Source organism: Rhinolophus hipposideros (assembly GCF_964194185.1).
Source record: "Rhinolophus hipposideros genome assembly, chromosome: 1".
Lineage (NCBI taxonomy): Eukaryota > Metazoa > Chordata > Mammalia > Chiroptera > Rhinolophidae > Rhinolophus > Rhinolophus hipposideros.
The window spans coordinates 1,637,493-1,664,786 of NC_138047.1; positions in this window are offsets into that span (position 1 = coordinate 1,637,493).

Below are 27,294 nucleotides of genomic sequence, written 5' to 3' on the forward strand. Positions count from 1 at the left end.
CTTTATTCTTTCCTCCCAGAGATGTTCTTTGTTTCTTGTGTCTGTGTCTTGCGTATCCTTTGCCCTAAGAAGGAACTACCATGGGGACAGAACACAGGCACAGGCTCCAGTAAGACTGTCATTGGAGCCGGCCCCACTGGCTGGGGAGTTAAGTGTTTCTCTCCAGACCCGTGTCTGCAGAGACAAACTTTGCTGTGGGTCCCTCTCTAAAAGTCTCTTTAGGTTTTTCTTTCCTTCTTGTTCTGAGTCCTGGGAGCTTGGCTTTGTGACCAAGGAAGCTAATCCTCTTTGGTCCCCACCTTCGGCCAGGTGCACTTACTCCGTTGCATCTGGTGGCCAGTGAGATAAGCTGGGGTTCCCAGTGCACCTCTGCCTGGCTGTGCCAGCTCCCAGGGGACTGTGTTCTGAGGGGCCTCTGCCCATAAGGGGCATCTGTCCCCCCCAGCCTTCCTTACCCTTTAGTGCTGGTCAGATCCCGGTCTAGTAGCACCTGCTCAGGGCCACAGATTAGTGGGTTTGGGGCTGGAGGTGCCTCACATTTTGTGGGAGACCTGAGACACTCTGTCCACCCCACCATCCCTACTGCCTATGTGATGAAGGTCTGTGCTTTCTCTGACTGTCTTTGGGGGTGACCCTTTGGCTCTGGGAGGGCTGCTTCCTCTGCACTCGTGTGGAGGGGCCTCTGGCTTCCTGGCCTGAGCTGTAAAGAGGCTGCTTGGTGTCTCACTATTTAGACCTCACTGTCCACATCAAGACGATGGGTCCTTGGAATGGGGAAAACTTATAAATTTACATTGTGTTATAGAACTCTTGTGACAACCAGCTGTTTTCTTGGTAAAATATCTTGTGTGTTCTCTATAGTTGTTACTAACTCTGTTAATTTGTGATCTCTGTGTGAAACCAGTTTGTGTTTGTGTGTGGTAAGACGTTTTGTAGCTCCCTACGGTGTTACCAGTTTGTGATATTTGATTGGCTTCAATAAGTTAAATGATTATATAAAGTAAGAAATAAAATACAAACAAACAGAAATACTTTATGATCTGGTAAACTATTTGATGTTAAAGCTGGTTTTAGTTTGGTTTGATTACACAGTCATGCGTTTGAAAATTATCAGCACAAAATACAATTTTTTCTAACTGGGTTTATAAAAATTAGTTATCTGTTAAAAATATGTCAAGAAAATAGCTTTGGTCATTACTGACTTTGAAATCTCAAAGTTTTAACTACTATATCAAATAGGTTCAATTAAAATAAAAGGTAAACTTTTAAGTGATAATTACATTGTATATATACATGGAAAAGATTTTCCAGGTGTCTTTGGTAATTGGAAATTATAAAGTTTTATCCTATAAATTAAATGATGCATCATTGTTGAATGTCTAGAGCATTTCCAAGTAGCAGAATAATGAAACACTAAGTACTGAACATTGATTTATCAACTTTTTTGCTATTTATTGTAGATGAACTAAATATTTTTGGGTGTATTAGTAAACATGTCTTCTGCCACGTTAGAATTTTTGTGCTAAGAGGAAACATATTTCTAGAAGTTATGAAATATGTTCATAATTGCATCAAGCTAAAGAATCCTGGTGTAGCTGCAGGATTGGTCACTTAGTTTCCACTGCTGATTAAGATGGACATTTGAATTGTTTATGTCTCTGCTATTGTGAAGAGCGCTTCTGTGGATTCATGTATCCACCTTTAACAACTGTTTTCAATTTTGGGGGTATATTTCTAGAAGTGGGTCTGTTGAGCCACATGGGCATTTTTTTATGGGGTGGAAATTTCCAAGTGTTGTATGCAGAAGCCACACCATTGTAATTTTTCACGTTCAATGTTTAAGGGTTCTAATTTTTCTACATTGTTGCTGCTGTTTGTTAGTTTTAGTTTCTGGATTATAGCCCTTCTGGTACTATGTGAGGGGGTATCACATGTGGTTGTCATTTGCATTTGCATCAGGACTGAGGATGTGGAACATCTTACTGTGCTTGTTGACACTTTGCAGGTCTCATCTGGAGAAGGTTCTATTCAATTCTATTTTAAAATGTTAGTCATTTTCTTTTTTTGTTCTTGAGTTGTAAAAGTTCTTTGTCTCCTGGATAGCAGACTATTATCAGATATATAATGTGTACCTATTTGGTTCCATTTTATGGCGTGTCTTTTCGCTTTCTGGATTGCTTATTTTGATGCATGTATGTTTTTAATTTTGAGGAAGTCTAATTTATCTTTTTTTTGTTGTATGTGCTGTCATATCTAAGAAACCATCACTAATCCAACGTCATGACAATGTATCTCCACGTTTTGTTTGAGAGTTTATACTTTTACTGCCTGTATTTAAGCCCTTCATGTATTTTAAGTTTTGTGTGTGGTGTGAGGTTGGGGTCCAATTTCATTTCTCTTCATTTGGATGGTCATTTGCCCAGTACCATTTGTTGGAAAACCCTTCTTTCCCCAATGTCAGGGTGTCTGCCCTTTGTGGGTCTGGACATGGCCCTGCCACCACCCCCCTGCATGGGAGCGGTACAACTGCGGCTGAGTTTCTATTTGACACCAACAGCATGGTAGGATATAACAGGCGTGCATACATCCACCTGAAACCTTGACTCCGACGCCGAAACGTGGCCTCACCTCGCCTGTAACTACTCATCCTGAACGCATGAAATACCTAAATCATGTGGTGGGACAACTGGACATTTCATTACAGAAAGTTTCAGTTCAGAAACTGGTGGCAGTCCTCTCAAATATTGAAAGGGGTGAGGTCCTTAAAAGATGATAATTGATATTGATTGTGACAAGACTGCCAAAAATGACAGTCCACTCAGAGAAAAGGCTCAGAAAGGTCTCCAAAATGAAACTCGTTCTGTGTTCAGACAGATCACAGCTACAGTGACATTCCTGCCACTATTGGAAGTTTCTTGTTCATTTGATCTACTGATTTATACAAATATTAGGTTGTGCCTGAAAAATGGGAAGAGTCAGGACTATAGTTGATCACCAATTGTGAGCACGTCTGCCTTCCTGCCTCACTGCCATCATCCAGAGTAAATCGCATGGTGGCCTACAGACTCCCTGGTAATGCCTGAAGATGAGAACACTAACGTAAATCCTCAGATGTGCTTCTCCTGAAACCAAGTCAACTGTAGTTCATATATTTTATAGCTTAACTTTTAGATGGGGGAAAACTTAACATACTTTACAGGACCGTGCATGATTGTCCCATTTTGGGGGTATCTGTTTGGCTTTCGAGGGTGTTGCCGCAATTTTTTGCAAACTGTTCGAAAAAGGGACCCAGCAGATTACTTTGGCCTTGTAATGTTAATTCCTTGAAGGTGGTGACTGTAGATAGGAAAAGTTTTGGTATGAAACAAAATGCTATCCCAAGTCACACCCTTTCATCAAGAGACTTGACTCAGAATACAGGTAGGGAAGTATTTAAAGATGAAACACAGTAAATGAAGTCTGAATACTCAGAATCTTGGTTTAGGTCCTAAAGTATCTGATAATACATAGATAACAAAATATTGCTATTAAGTCCTTTTGCCATTTATTTCATTTGTATAGTAACCATACTGAAAAGAAATCTCCAACTATCGGATTGTAATTTATACAAATTACACTCACAAAACTAATATTTGTAGCGTTTAAATTCTGGTCATAGAGCACTTTTAAAAATGTCTTTCTGAGGGTGGCCTGTTAGCTCACTTGGTTAGAGCATGGTGCTGCTAACACCGAGGTTGCTGGTTAAATCCCCACATGGGCCACTGTGAGCTGCGCCCTCCTTACCAAAAAAAAAAAAGGAACAGAAAAAATAGAAAAAAAGCGTATTTCTGTGTTTTATAAATTAAAGCTGTAAATGACAATGATAAATTTAATGTGTATGTTAAAAATAATCTACTGATTTAGACCGACGGGTTTATTTCTGGGTCCTCAATACAATTCCATTGATCTCTATGTATATCTCTATGCCAGTGTCACCATGTTTTCCTTACTGTGGCTTTGTACTAATTACGAATTACGTTTGGGAAGGGTGAGCCTCCAACCTGATTTTGTTTTTGAAGACCCTTATGGCTCTTTTCTTCCCTGGAAATTTGCTGTGAATATTAGGATCAGCTTGCACGTTTTTCGACAAAGGCCTTGGGGCCTTTTCACAGGAATGACACTGAATCCTTACATCGCATCTGTTCTGTTGCCATCCTAACAATTTCCATCACCATGAGATGGCCTCACGTTTATGTAGGTAGTTTCCTTTAATTTCTTTCAGCAAACAAAGACATTATGTTTTGTAATTTTCAGTGTAGAAGCCTTGCACTATTCCTAAGTATTTTATCAACGTTGATGTTATTTAAAATGGAATTGTGTTCTTAAATTCTTTTTTAGATTACTCCTTGCTAGCGTATACAAATAAAACAGATTCCTATGTATTGATATTTTGTCATTTAACGTTGAATTACTTTACTAGTAATAATAATTTTTTTGTTGATTCTTTTGGAAGTTATGTATTTCAGATGTGACTTGTCATCTGTGCATAGACAGTTTCAGTTCTTCCTTTCACATAAAGAACATTACTACAACTCTATAAGGGACATAGATCTGTATCTTCTGTCTTTGGGACCTACTTCTGATTTGACTGGTTAGGGGCTAGTAGTGTCCTCACAGGGCTAGGGTTGGGGCTGAGGGGCAGTGTGGTGCTGAGTCAGGGCTTAAAGTTAAGATTGTGGGTTACAGTTTGGTTATGGTTTATGTGTATTGTTTATGGCTACATGTATGTTACATGGTTTATGAGATTGATTATGGATTACATGTATGGTTTATGGCTATGTGTTTTTGGTTATAGTTTATAGTCACGGTTTATGGATATGGTTCATAGTTTGTGGTTTCTGGAGATAGTTTAGTATTACGTTGAGGGTTTAGGTTACGGTTTATGCTGTTGGTTATGGTTTATGGTTGTAAGGTTTTACGTTTATGTTAAGGTTTAGATTTAGGCTTAGGGCTAAGGGTTTAGTGTTTAGGTTTTACAGGTTAGGTGTTTGGTTTGGGGTTAGGGTTAGGGCTCAGTGATGTGGAATCTGTTGCTTTCCTGACCCAGCATCTGTTCTCTGGCCCCAGTCCAGCACCTCAGCTTCCAGGGAACTCAGTGGCTTCCAGTCCTACCTGACATATTAAAATCAAGACTTCCTGGATGCAGGATATGAGGACACTGGGTAGGGATCGATCTCAGGGGAACTTCCAAACTGCTTTGTCCCCTTTCCTTCCCTGTCCCAGGAGAGGGAACTCCACAGCAATGTGACGAGAATAAGTGGGAAGATGAGGTCCTGGATGGATCATTGCTTAGTATTTTCCTTATTTTAGGGTCCATTTTGTTCATGGAAATCACCCATTTTGATGCAATAGGTGTATCTTAACTTTAGTTTTACTTTCTCCTCTCTTTCCAGAATTGTTGCAATCAACGTACACATGTTGATGCATGACTGTTCACTGAAGTCTGTATTTTATTCAGATTCCTGCTTTCAGGCCCAGTCTCAGTGCTGACACCTCTGTCTGTCAAAGCCCGCACCAGACAGGTTAATGGTGACAGCTGGGGTACCTGGTGAGTGAACTGGGGTGTTATGATAGGAAATGAGACCAGGAGAAGAACATGAGGCCTGATAAAGTCGCAACACTGTGCTGATGACAGAGACTTTCCTCTCCAGCCCCAGTGAAGCTGCTGGTGGTTGTAGGCACAGGAAGTGTCGGGGTTAGAACCCACCTTAGTTAGAAAGATGGAGCTGGTCCCAGTGTGCAGGTTGCCCTGGACGAGGGAAGGACGGCAGCAGGGAGACCCGTGAGAAGAGCGGTGAGAGGCGCTCTGGCCTGAGCTGAGACAAGGGCCTTGAATTTGGAGATGAGCAGGGTTTGAAGACCAGGGAGGGGCTGTGGTGAGCGCTGCCCTGTGGACGAAGCTGGCACAGATGCCAGAGTCAGCACTCAGGGGACTGGCTGTGTGGACACCAACAGGAGAGCGCATTCTGCCACCAGGAGACTATTTGCTAATAGTCCTTCTATTTGCTCATAGATCCTTCCAGCCCATGGAGGTAGAGAAAGGACTGAGAAGGGAAGAGGGAGGGGGAGTGAGGGCCCATCTCCTGTGGGGCAGGAGCTGACCTGCATCACCTCACTGATCTCACAGCCACCCTGAGAGGGAGCCGTTATCCCCACCTGACAGGTGAGGAGACTGACTTCCCATGTCTTTGTCTGAAGTCACACAGCTAGTGCTTGGAGGAGACAGAAGCCAGCTCTGCGCCTGTCTGAGGCTCACGCACCCCTCCATAGGGAAGGTGTCACCCCAGACTCCATTCTGAGCAGCCAGGAAGCTCTTGTCAGTTGTGACCTCAGAGGAAGGGAAGATGGGGAGAAGCTCCCTCATGTCAGATCCTTCCTTCCAGACAACCTCACAGCTAATAGCTCACCAATGGTCGACTACCTCCTAGCCATCAGCCTCATTCCGCAGATCCATGGGGAGTATGCACACTGCATTTTTCCCCTCGGTTTTTCTCACATTCCCTAAGCTCCAGGAAACTTGGTCCATCTCAAACACCTGAACCTGTCAGACGTTGACAAACTGGGAAAGAGCCTTGCCACCATCTTCTCACCACATCCACAGCAGCAATTGCTGGATCACCCCTCCTGCTTTCATTTGTCTCAGCTGCAAAAACAGCTGAACCCCCTGTCCTGCCACTCCACCCAGGCTCCGTGATATGGCACCTGATTTCCACTCCACCTCGTTTTGACTTTGTAACATCCTGCAGGAAAAACTCAGAGACTAACGAACTGTGATCCCTACCCTCTCCTCTTTTCCTCATTGCGTGAACCACACAACTCCAACCTCACTCCAGCCCCTTCTCTCTCCCTCCAAATCCTCTCCGTTATCTCTACCTTTCTTCTTATCTCTACTTGTCCGTTTTAGAGCTCCTTTTCTTTGATTCCATCACCTGATTTTCAACCCAAGAAGACTTGAGTCCCATTATTGTCTTTATTATATGACTCTTCCCTCTCATAACACTTTGCCTACCATTACCCCTTATCTCTACCCGGCTCACAAGCTAATTCTTCATCTTCCACATATGCTTGCCTGCTCACCAATTGTACAGGGACTTACATCCTAGGTTTCCTTTCTCCAGATATTGAGATCACCCCCAATAGTCAATTTCTACCTCTGCCCACATATACTCTCATGCACCAAAGATGGTCGTTCTCCTTATCCGCTTTTAGTGTCACTGAACATCTCTGTGGGAGTAACGAAAGGAACGGCAGGGCTAGGAGTCTCCTTACATGAATTTCAAACCCTGCCACAGGATCTCAGCCAGGCACAGAATCACAGACACCACCTCAGGAACCAAGTGGCGATCCGAGTTTACAGCTAAGAGTGGCTCTTGATTTGTTCTCCTCATAGGGCCTTTAACTATTATCTTTTATGGTCCTAGCCTTTGGTCTTTGCCTCTTCCACCTTTTCACCCAATTCCTGCAGAGCCTACTCCAGGTGTGCACAAATGGAGCTGTCCATAAAATGCTTCACCTACAACAACATTACCAGCCCCTTCCACAATGTCTCCCTCCTCTCTCCACCTTCATTCAACCTGAAGAAACTACAGAATAGAGACACGATGGCCTTTCTACATTTTAATAACAAACAAGTCTGGAAGGGTAGGTCTCTGAATGTTAGAGACCTTCATTTAATGTTAGGTCTCAGAGACCTTGACTTACAGACAGAGCCATGTTGGCTGACCTACACAAACAGAGCCATGCTTGTAACAACAAAAAATACCACAAAAGAGCTACTAGCTTGCTGTCATTCAACATTTCATGTTCAAACAATGTTATCCTGTCCGCACAGCCCCTATAAAAACCTCCTCATCCCCTCTTCAGGACTGGAAGTCTCCTTTAGACATGCAGTCCGGATTGTAGCCATCTTTTGCACAGCCAATATACTGTTGCTCTCTTACAATAAAGCTTTCTTAAGTTGCCTGACTGTGTGCATTCCATTTCCAGCCAACCTATCAAAGAATACAAGTGATTCTCAAGTGACTTTTATATAAATCATGTTGTCATAACATTGGTTTGGAAAGTTTGGTTGAAATATGCTCTAGATTTGAGAGCTGAGGATTTTTCAATGTAAAGGAATATGCCCCGCAATGTTTGCCTTCAACTTAGAAAAGCAGTCTTTTCTTATATAAGAGCTTATGAAATGAGCTATTTCACTGTCTGCCTCTATTGCTAAAAATCTTTCTTGGTGATTTAGCATTACATTTGGTAACCTATAATATGGAATGCATATGATTCTTCCTATCTATATCTACGTATCTATGTACGTATGTATCTATCTATGTGTGTGTATCTGACATTTAAATAGATACCCACACATGCATGTGTATATACTCATAAACACACAAAAGAATGTAAAGAAAAACATATTCACACTTATTTGTCTTACCCATCATTTTATGGTTCTAACAGATTACTTGCTATATATTGCAAACAAAATATCTCCAAATATGTGGTAAAAGATCATAGGTTTACAATAAAGAACTAACTATACGTGTCTGTCTCAATCTTGCCCTTCCTGTACAAGTCCAACACATGCCCTCCATCAGTTTTTCTTTTTGAGTTCTTTGGGTGATTAATGTTTATTCTCCAAATACTGCTTCTGTATCTAAACGTTATTCTGCAATTGATGTTATAGTTTAACTATTGCCTTCCTCATATGATAGATGAGGATGATCTCCCTTACATCCCCTATCTACTCTTTTTGGTAATTTATTGAATCACTATTCTGATTTGTCAACTATGCAAATTCAAACAAGATACGTACACCTGCATTTCCTATCCCACAAACCAGAGCCAAAATCTCTTGACTTCACATTTCGTTAAGATGAGGACACCTGTAAGGCTCAGGAGGAGGCTGACGGTCGGTAAGTACATGAGTTCTCTCCCTACCCAAGAAGGGTGCTAGAATTCCATTCCCTACTCTGTAGGTCCATTGCTGTGACTTCTCTGCCCCACAAAAAGGAAGTTCTGTCATGAAATTTAAATGAATTATCTGTCTTTCATGAATTTATTACATCTGGAATATTTTTGTAAGCTCTCAATAATTATATATTCTATTGAATCTGATTTTTATCTCTGGACCACATTTTCCAAAAATCTGATCTTCTACTGGTTTTCTTGGTACTTATACTAACTCATTTCAGTATTTCCTGGATTCCTTAGTGTCCTCAAATTCATACATTTTGACATGCATTTATACATGTAAATAGCTTCTAATATTTTAATATTTTAGATTTAGAGAAGAGCTACAAAAATAGTACACAGTGCCCTTATTTCCATTAGCTAGAATTTCCTAATGTTAGCATGATCAAAATTAAGAAGTAAACATTTTACCAGAGGGTAAGGGGGGAGGGGAGTGGTAGATAAGGGTAAAAGGGATCAAATATATGGTGACGGAAGGTGAACACACAATGGAATTTATAGATGATGTAATACAGAATTGTACACCTGAAATCCATGTAACTTTACTAACAATTGTCACCCAAACAAACTTCAATTAAAAAAAAGAAATAAACATTGGTACAATACTGTTTTCTAAACTCGAGACTTTATTTGGATTTCACCAGTTTCCCCTAAAGTGTTGTCTTTCTGTTTCAAGATCCAGTCCAATCCAATCTTTGATTCCCATAGTTCTCCTCTAATCTGTAATAGTTCCTCAGATTTTCCTTGACTTTCATGACTTTGACACATGTTAAGCGTAATTCTCAGCTATTTTATAGGAAGCTCCTCAATTCTGATTTTGTCTGATATATCCTTATAAGTACAATACAGTTATGGGTTTTTGAGATGACTATCAGAGAGGTGACACGCCCTTCTCACTGCACAATTTCAGGGAGCGCATGATGTAAATCTGTATTATTACTGGTTATGTTAAACTTGGTCATTTTATTAACGTAATGTCTACCATGTTGTTTCATTGAGAAGTTCCTTTTTCCCCCTTGATAAATAATATTTAATGGAGATACTTTACGACTGAAAGATACTATTTTTCCTTAAATTTTTGACCTGCTGATTTTTTTGTTAAATCTTATCCAGATATCATATCCTTCAAGGCAGCATGCTGATCCTCTTAGTAATTCAAGTACTTCCCTGCCCCTCAACTAAGGATAGATTGTGTTGTTCTCTTCTCCAGCTGCAATCTCTTTTCACTAGTATTCTAAGAGCAAAGTGTTTGGTTCCCCTGCCCCACAGATCAAGGCTCCTATTCATAAGAGGAGGTAGAGAGAGTGTTCCAGTGGAGTTCAATGCTCCTTCTACAGCGGCGCTCTTCCCCATCAAGTTTTTCACCAGGAGAAGCATTTCTTAGGATTCTCCAGCTCTTGTGTGAGTGCCTCCCAGGGTTCCTGGAGAAAAAACCATGCGAAAGGATGCAGATTTCATTTCCCTGTGATTTGTTCCCAAGTTCTGATATCTCTCTCATTATTTTCAGGCTCACTCATATTCTTTCACTTATATTCAAATATCTGATTGTACACATTTAAGAACAAAGAAACAAAAATATTTATTGCAAGCTCTATCTGTGGAGAAGGGGCTTGTGCATGACAGGCCCCACCTCAGAATGAGCATTTAAGACATAAGACAAAAATTCCTTCAGACCCTTTTTTCCTTTACTTTGCCTTCCACAATATCAGAAATTAAGTTTTTACACTATAAGTTTTGCTCTATTCCACTCCTACTAAAAAATCTTTTCATAGCCCTCTGTTGGTGAGGCGAGGCGAGGCGAGGCAAAAAAGCCATGACGTGACATCTCACTGTGATTTTCATTTTCATTTCTGTGATAATTAGTGATGTTGAGTATTTTTTCATATGTCTATTAGCCATCTGTATGTCCTTTTTGGAGAAATGTCTATTCAGGTCCTCCGCCCGTTTTTTAATTGGATTGTTTGTTTTTTTGTTGTTGAGTTGTATGAGTTCCTTACGTATTTTGGGTATTAGTCCCTTATCAGAGGTGTTGTTTGCAAAAGTCTTCTCCCATTTGGTTGGTTGCCTCTTTATTTTGCCAATGGTTTCTTTTGCTGTGCAGAGGCTCTTTAGTTTGGCATAGTCCCATTCATTTATTTTAGCTTTTACTTCCCTTGCCTTTGGAGTCAAATTCATAAAATGCTCTTTGAACCCAAGGTCCATAAGTTTAGTACCTATGTTTTCTTCTATGCAGTTCATTGTGTCAGGTCTTATGCTTAAGTCTTTGATCCATTTTGAATTAATTTTGGTACATGGTGACAGATAGCAGTCCAGTTTCATTCTTTTGCACGTGGCTATCCAGTTCTCCCAGCACCATTTATTGAAGAGGCTGTCTTTCCTCCATTGTATGTTTTTAGCTTCTTTGTCAAAAATTACCTGTCCATATTTATGTGGTTTTATGTCTGGGTTCTCAATTCTATTCCATTGGTCTATGTGTCTGTTTTTCTGCCAATGCCATGCTGTTTAGATTATTGTAGCCCTGTAGTACAAGCTAAAGTCAGGGAGTGCGATACCTCCAGTATTGTTCTATTTTCTTAAGATTGCTTTGGCTATTCGGGGTTTTTTGGGGATCCAAACAAATCTGATGATTTTTTGTTCTATTTCTTTAAAAAATGCCATTGGGATTTTGATGGGGATTGCATTAAATCTGTATATTGCTAGGTAATATGGTCATTTTAACTATGTTGATTCTTCCAATCCATGAGCACGAAATGTCTTTCCATTTCTTTGTGTCTTCTTCAATTTCTTTCATAAATGTCTTATAATTTTCAGCATATAAATCCTTCACATCCTTGGTTAAGTTTATTCCTAGGTATTTTATTCTTTTTTGCTGCAATTGCAAACAGAATTGTTTTTGTATTTCTTTTTCTGAGATTTCATTGTTAGTATATAGGAATGCAATGAACTTTTGTCCGTTGTTTGTAGCCAGCAACTTTACTGTATTCGTTGATTGTTTCTAATGGCTTTTTGGTGGAGTCTTTAGGGTTTTCTATATATAGCATCATGTCATCTGCAAAGAGTGACAATTTAACTTCTTCATTCCCAATTTGGATGCCTTTTATTTCTTTCTCTTACCTGATGGCTCTGGCAAGGACTTCCAACACTATGTTGAAAAGTAGAGGTGATAGGGGACAGCCCTGTCGTGTTCCTGAACGTAGAGCAAAGGGCTTCAGTTTTTCACCATTAATTATGAGATTAGCTGAGGGCTTGTCATATATGGCCTTTATTACGTTAAGGTATTTTCCTTCTATACCTATTTTATTAAGTGTTTTAATCATAAATGGATGTTGTATCTTGTCAAATGCTTTTTCTGCATCAATTGATATAATCGTATGATTTGTGTCCTTTATTTTGTTTATGTGATGTATCACCGTTGATGGATTTGCAGATGTTGAACCATCCTTGTGCCCCGGGGATGAACCCCACTTGGTCGTGATGAATAATCTTTTAAATGCATTGTTGTATTCAACTTGTTAGAATTTTGTTTAGGATTTTTGCATCAGTATTCATCAGAGATATTGGTCTGTAGTTTTCTTTTTTTGTGCTGTCCTTCCAGGTTTTGGCATCAGGGTAATGTTGGCCTCATAAAATGAGATAGGGAGTACTGTCTCTTCTTCAATCTTTTGGAAGAGTTTGAGTAGGATTGGTATTAGATCCTGTTTGAAGGTTTGGTAGAATTCACTAGTGAAGCCATCTGGTCCCGGAAGGTTTTAGATGACTGATTCAATTTCGTTACTGGTGATCGGTCTGTTTAGATTTTCCAGTTCTTCATGGTTCAGGCTTGGAAGGCTATATTTTTCTAAGACTTGTTCATTTCTTCTAGGTTATTGAATTTGGTGGCATATAGTCCTTCATAGTATTCTTGGATGATGCTTTGTATTTCTGTGGTGTCCATGATAACTTCTCCTATTTCATTTCTTTTTTTTAAAAAAAAGACCAATTTTTTTAAAAAGTATTTTATTGGGGAAGGGGAACAGGACTTGATTGGGGAACAGTGTGTACTTGCAGGACTTTTTTCCAAGTCGAGTTGTTGTCCTTTCAATCTTTATTTGTGGAGGGTGCCATTCAGCTTCAAGTTGTTTTCCTTTCAGTCTTAGTTGTGGAGGGCGCAGCTCAGCTCCAGGTCCAGTTGCTGTTGCTAGTTGCAGGGGGCACAGCCCACCATCCCTTCCGGGAATCCAACCGGCAACCTTGTGGTTGAGAGGACATGTTCCAGCCAACTGAGCCATCCGGGAGCTCAGCGGCAGCTCAGCTCAAGGTGCCGTGTTCAATCTTAGTTGCAGGGGGCAGAGCACGGGACTCCTCTGCCCGGGACTCGAGGAATTGAACTGGCAATCTTGTGGTTGAGAGCCCACTGGCCCATGTGGGAATAGAACCCGCAGCCTTTGGAGTTAGGAGCATGGATCTCTAACCGCCTGAGCCACTGGGCCGCCCCTCCCCCCCCATTTCATTTCTGATTTTGTTAATTAGTGTCTTCTCTCTTTGTATCTCAGTGAGTCTAGTCAAGGGTTTGTCGATTTTGTTAATCTTTTCAAAGATACAGCGCTTTGTCACATTCATTTTTTCTATTGTCTTTTTGTTCTCTATTTCATTTTGTTTTGCTCTGATTTTTCTTATTTCCTTTCTTCTGCTAACCTTGGGTTTCACTTGTTCTCCTTTTTCTAGTTCTTTAAGTTGTAACATGAAGTTATCTATTTGTGATTTTTCTTGTTTCTTGAGATAGGCCTGTAATGACATAAATTTCCCTCTTAAAACTGTTTTCGCTGCATCCCAAAAATTTTGGTAGGATGTATTTTCATTGTCATTTGTTTCTATGTATCTTTTGATCTCTCCTCTAATTTCTTTTTGACCCAGTCGTTCTTTAAAAGTATGTTGTAAATGAGAAACAAAAACTCATAGACACAGACAGTAATTTAGTGGTTACCAGAGGGTAAGGGGGTGGGGGGTGGGTGATGACGGTAAGGGGGATCAAATATATGGTGATGGTAAGAGAATTGACTCTGGGTGGTGAACACACAATGGGATTTATAGACGATATAATACAGAATTGTACACCTGAAATCTATGTAAATTTACTAACAATTGTCACCCCAATAAATCTAATTAATAATAAAAAAGTATGTTGTTTAATTTCCATGTGTTTGTGTTTTTTCCTGCTTTCTTTTCCCAGTTGATATCCAATTTCAAAGCCTAGTGATCAGAGAATATGCTTGGTATGATTTCTATCTTCTTACATTTGCTGAGGCTGATTTTATGTCCCAATATATGGTCTATCCTTGAGAATGTTCCATGTACACTCGAAAAGAATGTATAGTCTGATGTTTTAGGATGAAGTGCTCTATATATGTCAATGATGTCCATTTCATCTAATGTGTCACTTAGGGCTGCTAGTGGCATCCTGAGGAGTCAGGGAGCAGGCGGGAGGAGGGGCGCTGGCTGAGCCGGCCAGCGGGGAGATGCTCCTGACCTCACTGGCCCAGCAGCCTGGCGCGCGCTCACTAGGCAGGCCGGGCGGTGGCTCTTGGGGGACCGAGGGCGGGCCGCGGGTCCCAGACGGAGAGGGAGAGAAGAGGGAGGGGGGGACAGGGACAGGGTGTGTGTGAGTGTGAGAGAGGGGGGGGTCTATCTGGTCGAAACGCGAGGAGGTTGTGACCAAGGGCTGGCGTTGGCGGCGGGGGAGGGGTCTGGGAGGGAGAAGGGGTGCGCACGCGAGTCCAAGGGGGGGAATCGCTAAACAGCCGACCTCCGACCTCCGAGTCTTATTAGAGGTGGCACGCCAGACACCAGCCGGAGCGATGAGCATCCCGGGGAGGTCCGGCTTTGATGGTTGGAGTCATTTCCCCACCCACGCCCGCCCAGCCCGGCGCCCCACCACCAGGGTTACGGCCCAACAAGCACACCCCTGCAGGAACGCTCTGCTCCGAGTGTGGGTTTTTAGCGTTCAGATTCCGGGGAAGGAAGGAAGGACCTGTCTTCCCTCTGCCCGCCCGCTTCTTCCTACCGGTCTCACCCTAGGTACCCACTGGGTACCGACAAGCCATTTCACGTGCCGCCTCCTCACCGTGAAAAAGAGGCAGGATGGCGGACAGCCATGAAGGAACCCCATAGATGGCAGCTCTGTATGAAGGGGTGGGGGCGGGGTGGAGGGGAGGAGAGGGGAGAAGCCCTGGCACGGAGCAAACCGTGACTCCCAGTGAGTGGGGAATCCCGGGGTCGTTTTAAAAACCTAACTGGACGCACAGAGGAAAGGCTGTGTGAGGACACTCTGAGAACACGGTTATCTGTAAGCCAAGGACAGAGCCCTCAGCAGAAACCAACAGTGCCAAAACCTAGCACTCGAACTTTCAGCTTGCAGTAGTGTGAGGCGACACATTTCTGTCCTTTAAACCACTTGGTCTATGGTATTTGTGATGGCGGCCCGAACCAACTAATACAAGGCAGAAGGGGTGGAACGTGGTGCCCAAAATGTGCCTGTCACGTCTCCAATAGTAGAGGGTAAAACTGCACTGTCCCCTGTGCTGTACTGTGGTGTGCTGTGCTGTGCTGAGCTGTGCTGACCTGAGCTGAGCTGAGCTGAGCTGTGGTGAGCTGAGCTGAGCTGAGCTGAGCTGAGCTGAGCTGAGCTGAGCTGTGCTGAGCTGAGCTGAGCTGAGCTGAGCTGTGCTGTGCTGAGCTGAGCTGAGCTGAGCTGTGCTGTGCTGAGCTGAGCTGAGCTGAGCTGTGCTGTGCTGAGCTGAGCTGAGCTGTGGTGAGCTGTGCTGAGCTGTCCTGTGCTGTGCTGAGCTGTGCTGTGCTGAGCTAGCTGAGCTGAGCTGTGCTGTGCTGATCTGTGCTGAGCTGTGCTGTGCTGAGCTGTGCTGAGCTGTGCTGACCTGAGCTGAGCTGAGCTGTACTGAGCTGAGCTGTGCTCTGCTGTGCTGAGCTGTGCTGTGCTGAGCTGTGCTGGGCTGAGCTGTGCTGTGCTGAACTGAACTGAGCTGAGCTGTGCTGTGCTGAGCTGAACTGAGCTGAGCTGAGCTGAGCTGAGCTGTGCTGTGCTGAGCTGAGCTGTGGTGAGCTGAGCTGTGCTGAGCTGAGCTGAGCTGAGCTGTGCTGTGCTGAGCTGAGCTGAGCTGAGCTGAGCTGAGCTGTGCTGTGCTGTGCTGAGCTGAGCTGAGCTGTGCTGAGCTGTGCTGTGCTGCGCTGTGCTGAGCTGTGCTGACCTGAGCTGAGCTGTGCTGAGCTGTGCTGTGGTGAGTTGAGCTGAGCTGTGGTGAGCTGAGCTGAGCTGAGCTTAGCTGAGCTGTGCTGTGCTGTGCTGTGCTGTGCAGAGCTGAGCTGTGCTGAGCTGAGCTGTGCTGTGCTGAGCTGAGCTCTGCTGACCTGAGCTGAGCTGAACTGACCTGAGCTGAGCTGAGCTGAGCTGAGCTGTGCTGCGCTGCGCTGCGCTGTGCTGAGCTGAGCTGTGCTGTGCTGAGCTGCGCTGTGCTGAGCTGTGCTGTGCTGCGCTGAGCTGAATTGTGCTGTGCTGAGCTGAGCTGTGCTGTGCGGAGCTGAGCTGTGCTGAGCTGAGCTGAGCTGAGCTGAGCTGAGCTGAGCTGAGCTTTTCTGTGCTGTGCTGAGCTGAGCTGAGCTGAGTTGTGCTGTGCTGAGCTGAGCTGAGCTGTGCTGAGCTGTGCTGAAGTGAGCTGAGCTGAGCTGAGCTGAGCTGTGCTGTGCTGTGCTGAATTGTGCTGTGCTGAGCTGAGCTGAGCTGTGCTGAGCTGAGCTGTGCTGTGCTGAGCTGAGCTGAGCTGAGCTGAGCTGAGCTGAGCTTTTCTGTGCTGTGCTGAGCTGAGCTGAGCTGAGCTGAGCTGAGCTGTGCTGTGCTGAGCTGAGCTGAGCTGTGCTGAGCTGTGCTGAAGTGAGCTGAGCTGAGCTGAGCTGTGCTGTGCTGAGCTGAGCTGAGCTGAGCTGAGCTGAGCTGAGCTTTTCTGTGCTGTGCTGAGCTGAGCTGAGCTGAGCTGTGCTGTGCTGTGCTGAGCTGTGCTGAGCTGTGGTGAGCTGAGCTGAGCTGAGCTGTGCTGTGCTGAGCTGAGCTGAGCTGTGCTGAGCTGTGCTGAAGTGAGCTGAGCTGAGCTGAGCTGTGCTGTGCTGAGCTGAGCTGACCTGAGCTGTCCTGTGCTGTGCTGAGCTGAGCTGAGCTGAGCTGTCCTGTGCTGTGCTGAGCTGAGCTGAGCTGTGCTGTGCTGAACTGTGCTGAGCTGTGCTGTGCTGAGCTGAGCTGAGCTGAGCTGAGCTGAGCTGTGCTGAGCTGAGCTGTGCTGTGCTGTGCTGAGCTGTGCTGAGCTCTGCTGTGCTCAGCTGAGCTGTGCTGAGCTGTGCTGAGCTGTGCTGAGCTGAGCTGTGCTGTGCTGAGCTGAGCTGAGCTGTGCTGAGCTGTGCTGAGCTGAGCTGAGCTGAGCTGAGCTGTGATGTGCTGAGCTGAGCTGAGCTGTGCTGAGCTGAGCTGAGCTGAGCTGTCCTGTGCTGTTCTGAGCTGAGCTGAGCTGTGCTGTGCTGAGCTGTGCTGAGCTGTGCTGTGCTGTGCTGAGCTGTGCTGAGCTGAGCTGAGCTGTGCTGAGCTGTGCTGTGCTGAGCTGAGCTCAGCTGAGCTGTGCTGTGCTGTGCTGAGCTGAGCTGTGCTGTGCTGAGCTGTGCTGAGCTGTGCTGAGCTGAGCTGTGCTGTGCTGAGCTGAGCTGTGCTGTGCTGTGCTGAGCTGTGCAGAGCTGTGCTGTGCTGTGCTGTGCTGTGCTGCGCTCTGCTCTGAGACCCACCAACAGCTCTGGGCGGCCTTCTCCCCACAGCCAGCCAGGCCACTGTGGCTTGGGGGTTCTCTGCCCACTTGGAAGGAAGTGAAGCCCACCGCGGCGTTAGAGTATCCCTGCCACACTTCTCTCCCGCACAGGGTCAGGCCTGCTCCGTGTATATTATGGCTCTGCATCCCCTCTCCCCAGTGTTTTCCCTAGAATCTGCTATTGCACACCCAATCGTCTCTCAGTGCCTGCTTCTTGGAACAGCTGAACTGTTTATTAAGTTGGAGCTGGCTCCCTCCATCCTTTCCTGCCACCCTCCCCCACCCCCCATCTCACAGATGAGGAAATGCACACCCACTTTAGATAATTCTGTCTGAGCCACATCCCAGCCTGTTTGCTCCTGCCAAGATGAGCGAGCCACATTTCTGCATGCAGGTTCTGTGCGTTCAAACTGTATTTCCTGATTAATGTCGTGACAGATGTCTTTCTGACTGTTCCTTTGAGAACGTACTTTCATAGAATGCATTCACATCCCCCTTCTACAATGCATTCTCTCCTTGTCACTCATCGCTATCCGAAGTCAGTCCTGTAACGTTTTACTTATTTCTCTTGTTTATTGTCCGATCCGTAACTGCTGCATCAAGAAGTGAGGAACTTCAAATTTTGCCATCGTCCTTACTCCCAACATCGGACGGCAGAAGTCAGTGAACCTGTCTCCCAGCTTGGCATTTATGTCGTTGAACCACTAAGTGGTCGTGAACTTGTCCGTCAGCTTTTCTACATCGGGAAGCCAGCCCCACGAGGGCAGTTTAGAATGAGTGAGTGAGGAGTGAGTGCGTGCGTGTGTGAGCCAGCGAGCGTGCTGGACTCCTCCTTTCACCCCATGTTGTGTTTGGATGGGTGGGCGGGACAAGAAAGCCTTACACTCCTAATAGGTAATTTCGGAGAGGTGGTAGCAGTTGTCCGGATGGGAAGAGATCTAGATTGTTTTCAGGGATCCAGGCAGCAGACACCGAGGCAGAGTTCACACTGCAACATAATGAGAGTGAGTCAGAACCGAGGTAGAAACATGTCTGCAGGGTGGCAATGATCCCGGAGGGAGGGAGGGAGGGAGGAAGGAAGGAAGGAAGGAAGGAAGGAAGGAAGGAAGGAAGGAAGGAAGGAAGGAAAGAGATCCTGAAAGGCTCACACAAGCACAGCCCTGCCCAGAGAAAGAAGAGGCGAGGCCGAGAGTTGATGATTTCTATTGCGGGGCCCTCGTGCTGACAGAAGAGTCCTGGGGGTTGGGAGCTGGGAGCTGAGGTTAAGTTGGAAGAGGAGGAGGCCAGTTCATCCTCGGGGAGCTATCGGGCTTCTCAAAGAACAGAGCTCAGACTCGTAGCCTGAGAGGTTCCTTGAGGTACGAAGGGGGGGGGAAGCCCAGGCTGAAGGTGACATGGGTGGAGGTGCGGGGGCAGAGGCCTACCGTGCTTACCGTGCTTACCGTGCTTACCGTGTTTACCGCAGGCGGGTGCCAAAAAGGAGACCAAGCCCCCTTGACTCGTGGGTGTGCATGGGTGTGCATGACAGCCGGGCCGGGGTTGGGAAGGAACCCCTCCCTTCCTGCTCCACCACGGGTCCCCACTTCCTCCTGCTCGAGGGAACAGGGCCCGGTTTACTGCCCGGTGGCGTCTGTCTGAAATGTTACTGAGCAACTTGGCTTGGGCTGGCCGCCGGTGTTCAGCGACACATTGACTTTTTGAAGTCAAAGGATGACAAGTTTGCGATCTTGGTTTTCAGTGAAGTCCTGCAGCAGCGAGGCGATGTGGAAACGACTGGCAAACTAAAGCTGTAGACCTTCCTGAATGGTTTCAACAGCTTATTTTAAGATATCAAAGAGGTTGCATTGGACTCTTGGGCGTTCAGGCATAAATACGTGTTTAGGTGGGAGGATTTAAGGGGCGCGGAAGTAAATTGGACATTCATTCATTCATTCATTCATTCATTCATTGTGTGTATCCAGTGCCGGTTAGGTAGGGTATCCCGAGAGATGTAAAAACCTGCGGTCCGCCTTCCGGGAAGAACATGGGAAAAGAGCAGCCAAATGAAAGTCCCTTTCCAAGATCCTCAGCGCTGTGATGCGGTCAGTTAGGTCTGCTCTGTCCAGCACAGCAGCTACTGGCCACACGAGGTTGCCGAGCCCTTGAAATGTCCCTGGTCCGAATGGAGGTGGGCTGCAGTGGTAACGGACAGACTGCCTTCTGACGGTTTAGCGGAAGAGGAGAGTGCAAGACACCTCACGAATAACTTCAAGTATGATTTTATGTCCACACGACAGTATTTTGGTTACACTGGACTAAATAAAATATAATACCGAAGTGAAAAAAAACGGAATGAATGAATGAATGAATCGATCAATCAATCGACCATCAAAACCTAACCAGCAGAGATCAGGAGACCGGACGACCGGGACGGGGAAGGGTCTTAGGACGTCGGAAACTTCCGAACACGGGGAGGATGTTCACGAGTTTCTGTGAGCCACGGTGATTCTTTGCGCCCAAGTGACCGTGAGGGATGGGAAGGAAAACCTCAGCGGATTCGGAAAGCGCTCGGGGGAATGGCAGTCCCTTCCCTCCGGGGGCTTCCTTTTCTCCATCATGATGGACGGGGCGGGGCAACGCCAGGAGGGTCACGTGAGGTCCACCTGGTGGAGAGCTCGGGGTCGGATGATAAAAAGCAAAACAGAGAGACGCGTACTTCTTTTAGATGCGCGAGCACGCCACAGGGAATCACGAACGCGTCCCACCGCCACGGAGATGGTGTTCCGGAAACGAGGTCACCAGGGGAGGTGCCCAGGCCTCCCCGGTCCGGGTGCGTGGGGTCGCGCCCACAGGCGATCGGGAAAGAGGGACGATTGTGGCATTCCCAGGGCGTGTGTAGTCACCTCCAAAGGACAGTAGCCAGGCAGGCTCCCTCGGGGTCCAGATCGACCTCTGACGAGGAAGCCCCAGGCCAGAGGTCTGACGCCGGCCGACCCTCTCTCAGTCGGGAGGTTTCACGTTGGGATCGTCCCGTGTGGTTCATCTCGCCCTCCGATCCGTGGGGGCTGACGGCCGCCGTCCCCTCCCCCACCCCGCCCGACCCCGGGCTTGTCGGGTGTGGTCTGTGGCCCCTTCCCCTTTCGTCCACCAGGACGTGAAGGGACCCCATGCCAGCGAACTGTGCGCTCAGAAACGGTTAAAACGATCAATTAATTGTAGGCGGTGTCTGTTATTACCACCCTCGGGCCGCCGGCCGCACGCGCACGCTCACGCTCACGCACACGCACATGCACACGCAGCAAAGCACCGTGTTCCCGAATCCGAGTCAGGGAGCTGCTCCCGCGCCTGTCACAGGGGGGTCATCTGCAGTGTGAAAAGCCAGGGTTCGGCCAAAGGGAATATATTATTCTTCCCGTCGGGGCGAATGAAGGTCACTCCTCCGTGACAGTAGGTGTAGGCGCAGCCGTTCCAAAGGCGAGACGGGCAGGGAGAGCCCTAGCATCTAAAAGCCGTTCACAGCATCGACAGTTTGAATCACCTGTGAACTATGAGTCGCCTTACTTCTCCAGTCACTCGCTCCTTCGGCGGTGGGGATGGGGGACTGGAGGGAGGGAGGGAGGAGAGAGCGCCTAGAAGGCTAAGGAGCTAGGCAGTGAATGACACTGGCCGTGGGTATTATTCTGAGAAGTTATTTGTTTTTGTTTTGTTTTGTTTTTCCCCACCCCCTTCTTCGGCCTACACACACACACACACACACACACACACACACACACTCGGGTTCAAACCGTTGTTTCTCAGCCTAGTTGTGCAGGACACAGCCCACGTATGACAGACTCAAATCGAAGTGTGTGGGGTGGTGGGGTGGGGGAGGAGCGGGAAAGCTTTTTGGTGCCAAGAGGAGGGGTGCGGGGTTGGGGGTGGGTGGGGAGTTTCCTTCAAATTGGAGGTAGTTGCCCGAGCAGGGAGAAGCTGGAGGAGGGACCACTGACAAGAAGAGGGGCGTACTACATAGTCCATGGAGGGCGGGAGAGCAATATTTTCCATCACTCGCCCGTGGATCACGGACTCAACTTGGGAGGGGGCAGACGGGGTGGGGCGCTCTGTGTAGGAGCGGAGGAAGGGAAGTTTGGGAAAAAGAAAAAAGAACAATCCAACAAACAACAAACAAACATAGAAAAAAACAAACAAAACACAAGCGCCCGTGAATACCGGGTGCTGTAGGCTTTTGCCCGCACCTCCTTTTGCGGACGCCCTGCCCTTCGACCCTCTGCAGCCGCCAACCCCGCCACGGGAACTCTGGCCGGCGGCGGGGGTGGGGTGTCGAAAGGGGGTGGCGCCGCCCGGCCTGAACACCTCGCAGCCACAGCCACACGCCAGGGCCCTCGGCCCAGGCTCCCCCCCAAAGCCCCTTCTATAGCCTCTTTTTTTCCCCCCGCAAGCGCAAGCGGTCAACCCGCAGACCTTCGCCGCGCCCACTACCCCGCCCCGAAAGTCCGAGCCCAGGGCTGCCTGCCGGCGCCGGCCTCCACACTGCCTCGGGCGGCTTTCTCCTGCCAAGGCAGTGCGGCTCCTTGGCACCTCGGTGTCCTTGGCACAGGGGTGACCGTCCCACTGCCTGAACCCGGGCCGGAGACAGAGGGACTGGTTGTCCCAGGACAGCAACCTAGGGGACGCCCATCCGCCCCACCCCACCGGAGGCCTCTGTCTCTGCCGGCAGGCACCGCGGCCCCTCCCCCAGCGCCCTTCCTTCTCCCAGGGGAGCCCTACGCGCTCGGTTCCCGCCGGCCGGCCGTGGCGGCCCCCGGCGCACAACGACAAAAGAGCCCGGCCAAAGCAGCGGAGGGAAGGAGCGCCACACCTGCACGCGCGCGGCCCTCTCCCCGTGCCTTCAGGAGAGACCACCACACGGGAAAAGCAGGCAGGCAGGCAGGCAGGCACACAACCCACAGGAGTAGGGTGCCTGGGCCTGAGCCTCTCCTCCCGCGTGCGGGACCCCGGGCGGGGCTCGGACCCCACCGGCACTCCGCAGACACTGGAGGCCTGCCCCGGGGTCCCACGGTGACTGCCCACACCCCCCCCACACCCCCCCCCCCCCCCCCCGCTCTACATCCTTAACGGAGCCCAGCCCTGGGAGCGACCGTCCGCCGGTGGAGGAGCTGTCGCTTCAACACTGCCCCGTGCCTGGGTCCCAATCCGAGACACAGCCTGTGCGTCCCTCCTTGCTCCCCCCCCCACACACAACCGCTGTCTCTCTGGCTTCTGTCACCGCCAGGGAAGTGGCAGAGGCCCCGTGGAGCCACGGGTGGCCCGAAGGGGCCTCACTGCGGGCAAAGAGTAACCCGCTGCCCACGCCCGCGGCGTCCGGAGGAGGCGGGGAGCAGGCGGGAGGCGCGGCGGTGCTAAAGCCGGCAGGAGGGGAGAGGCTCGCCGCCGGCGCGGCCCAACAACCTGGCGCGCGCTCACCACGCAGGCCGGGCGGCTGCTCTTGGGGCGCCCGGAGCCCGGTCCCAGAGTCTAAGGCCATACCACCCTGCACGCGCCCGATCTCGTCTATTCTCGGAAGCTAAGCAGGGTCGGGCCTGGTTAGTACTTGGATGGGAGACCCCCTGGGAATACCGGGTGCTTTAGGCTTTGGCCCGCCACTCCTTTTGCGGCCGCCATGCCCCTGGACCCTCTGCAGCCGCCAACCCCGCCACAGGACCCCTGGCCAGCCGGGCTGGGCGGGGTGGGGGTGGTGGGTAGTGGGAGTTTGGGGTCCTGGCCGCCGCCAAGACCTACAGCCTCGCAGACCCGGCCTCACGCCAGGTGCCTGAGCCAGGTCTGCCCTTCTATAGCCTCTTTTTTCCCCCGCAAGCGCAAGCGGTCAACCCGCAGACCTTCGCCGCGCCCACTACCCAGCCCCCAAAGTCCAAGCACAGGGCTGCCTGCCGGCGCCGGCCTCCAAACTGCCTCGGGCGGCTTTCTCCTGCCAAGGCATTGCGGCTCCTTGGCCCCTCGGTGTCCTTGGCACAGGGGTGACCGTCCCACTGCCTGCACCCGGCCTGGAGACAGAGGGACTGGTTGTCCCAGGAAAGTAAGCCGAGGGGACGCCCAGCCGCCCCACCCCACCGGAAGCCTCCGTCTCCACTGGCAGGCACCGCGGCCCATCCCCCAGCGCCCTTCGTTCTCCCAGGGGAGCCCTACGCGCTCGGTTCCCGCCGGCCGGCCACGGCGGCCCCCGGCGCACAGCCACAAAAGAGCCCGGCCAAAGCAGCGGAGGGAGGGAGCGCCACACCTGCACGCGCGCGGCCCTCTCCCGGGGCCTCCAGGAGAGACCACCACAGGGGAAAAGCAGGCAGGCAGGCAGGCACACAACCCACAGGAGTAGGGTGCCTGGGCTTGAGCCTCTCCTCCCGCGTGCGGGACCCCGGGCGGGGCTCGGACCCAACCGGCACTCCGCAGACACTGGAGGCCTGCCCCGGGGTCCCAAGGTGACTGCCCACCCCCTTGGGCTCTACCTCCTTAACGGAGCCCAGCCCTGGGAGCGACCGTCCGCTGGTGGAGGAGCTGTCGCTTCAACACTGCCCCCGTGCGTCGGTCCCAATCCGTGACACAGCCTGTGCGTCCCTCCTTGCTCCCCCCCCACTCCCAACCGCTGTCTCTCTGGCTTCTGTCACCGCCAGGGAAGTGGCAGAGGCCCCGTGGAGCCACGGGTGGCCCGAAGGGGCCTCACTGCGGGCAAAGAGTAACCCGATGCCCACGCCCGCGAAGTCCTGAGGAGGCGGGGAGCAGGCGGGAGGCGCGGCGCTGCTGGAGCCGGCTGGCAGGGAGAGGCTCGCCGCCGGCGCGGCCCAACAACCTGGCGCGCGCTCACCACGCAGGCCGGGCAACTGCTCTGGGGGCGCTGGGAGCTTGGTCCCAGCGTCTATGGCCATACCACCCTGCACGCGCCAGATCTCGTCTGATCTCGGAAGCTAAGCAGGGTCGGGCCTGGTTAGTACTTGGATGGGAGAACCCCTGGGAATACCGGGTGCTCTAGGCTTTGGCCCGCCACTCCTTTTGCGGCCTTCATGCCCCTGGACCCTCTGCAGCCGCCAACCCCGCCACAGGACCCCTGGCCAGCCGGGCTGGGCGGGGTGGGGGTGGTGGGTAGTGGGAGGGTGGGGTCCTGGCCGCCGCCGAGACCTACAGCCTCGCAGACCCGGCCTCACGCCAGGCGCCTGGGCCAGGTCTCCCCCCACAGCCCCTTCTATAGCCTCTTTTTTCCCCGCAAGCGCAAGTGGTCAACCTGCAGACCTTCGGCGCGCCCACTACCCCGCCCACAAAGCCAAGCTCAGGGCTGTCTGCCGGAGCAGGCCTCCAAACGGCCTCGGGCGGCTTCCTCCTGCCAAGGCAGTGCGGCTCCTTGGCACCTCGGTGTCCTTGGCACAGGGGTGACCGTCCCACTGCCTGCACCCGGGCCCGGAGACAGAGGGACCGGTTGTCCCAGGACAGTAAGCCGAGGGGACGCCCAGCCGCCCCACCCCACCGGAGGCCTCCATCTTTGCCGGCAGGCACCGCGGCCCCTCCCCCAGCACCCTTCCTTCTCCCACTAGAGCCCAGCGCCCTCGGTACCCGCCGTCCGTCCGCGACGGCCCCCGGCGCACAGCCACAAAAGAGCCCGGACAAACCAGCGGAGGGAGGGAGGGACACACCTACGCGCGCGCGGGCGTTGCCCCTGCCCCGGGCCTCCAGGAGAGACCAACACAGGGGAAAAGCAGGCAGGCAGGCAGGGACACAACCCACAGCAGGAGGGTGCCTGGGCCTGAGCCTCTCCTCCCGAGTGCGGAACCCCGGGTGGGGCTAGGACCCCACTGGCACTCCGCAGACCCTGGAGGCCTGCCCCGGGATCCCCCGGGCACTGCCTCCTTAACGGAGCCCAGCCCCGGGCGCGACCGCACTCTGGTGGAGGTGCTGCCACTTCAACAGAGCCTCAGTGCGTCTGTCCCAGTCCGTGACCTAGCCTGTGCGTCCCTCCTTCCTCCCCCCACCGACTCCCAACCCCTTTCTCTCTGGCTTCTGTCACCGCCAGGGAAGTGGCAGAGGCCCCGTGGAGCCACGGGTGGCACGAAGGGGCCTCGCTGCGGGCAAGGAGTATCCCGGTGTCCACGCCCGCAACTTCCAGAGGCGGCGGGAGCAGGCGGGAGGCATGGCGCTGCTGGAGCCGGCCAGGGGAAAGAGGCACGCCGACGCCGCGGCCCAACAACCTGGCGCGCGCTCACCTCGCAGGCCGGGCGGATGCTCTTGGGGCGCTGGGAGCCCGGCCCCAGCGTCTATGGCCATACCACCCTGAACGCGCCCGATCTCGTCTGCTCTCGGAAGCTAAGCAGGGTCGGGCCTGGTTAGTACTTCGATGGGAGACCGCCTGGGAATACCGGGTGCTGTAGGCTTTTGCCCGCCACGCCCCCGGACCCTATGCAGACGCCCAACATGCCTCAGGACCCTTGGCCAGCGGGGGTCGGCGGGGTGGGGGGGGTAGTGGAAGGTGAAGTCTGGGCCGACGCTTGGCCCTACAGCCTCGCAGCCCCGGCCTCAGGCCAGGCGCCTCGGCCCGGTCTGCCACCCACAGCCCTTTCTTAGTCCTCTGCCCTCCCGCAAGCGCAAGCGGTCAACCGACAGCGCTTCGCCACGCCCCTAAGCCTGACCCCAGAGCAGGAGCCCAGGGCTGCCTGCCGGCGCCAGCCTCCAACCGGCCTTGGGCGGCTTTCTCCAGCCAAGGCAGTGCCGGTCCTTGGCACCTCAAAGCCGAGCACAGGGGTGACCATCCCTCTGGCTTCACCTGTGCCCCGGGACAGAGGCTCCGGGTGTCCCCGGGCCGCGGGCCGAGGAGACGCCCATCCGCCCCACCACCCCGGAGGCCTCCGACTCCGCCGGCAGGCACCGCGGCCCCTACCCCCAGCACCCTTCCTTTTCCCACTAGAGCCCAGCGCCCTCGGTACCCGCCGTCCGTCCGCGGCGGCCCCTGGCGCACAGCCACAAAAGAGCCCGGACAAACCAGCGGAGGGAGGGAGCGACACACCTGCGCAAGCGCGGGCGTTGCCCCCGCCCCGGGGCTCCAGGAGAGACCACCACAGAGGAAAAGCAGGCAGGCAGGCAGGGACACAACCCACAGCAGGAGGGTGCCTGGGCCTGAGCCTCTCCTCCCGCGTGCGGAACCCCGGGCGGGGCTCGGACCCCACTGGCACTCCACAGACCCTGGAGGCCTGCCCCGGGATCTCCCGGGCACTGCCTCCTTAACGGAGCCCAGCCCCTGGCGCGACCGAACTCTTGTGGAGGAGATGCCAATTCAACACAGCCTCCGTCCGTCTGTCCCAGTCAGTGACCCAGCCTGTGTGTCCCTCCTTCCTCCCACCCGGACTCCCAACCCCTGTCTCTCTGGCTTCTGTCACCGCCTGGGAAGTGGCAGAGGCTCCGTGGAGCAACGGGTGGCGTGAAGGGGCCTTGCTGAGGGCAAGGAGTA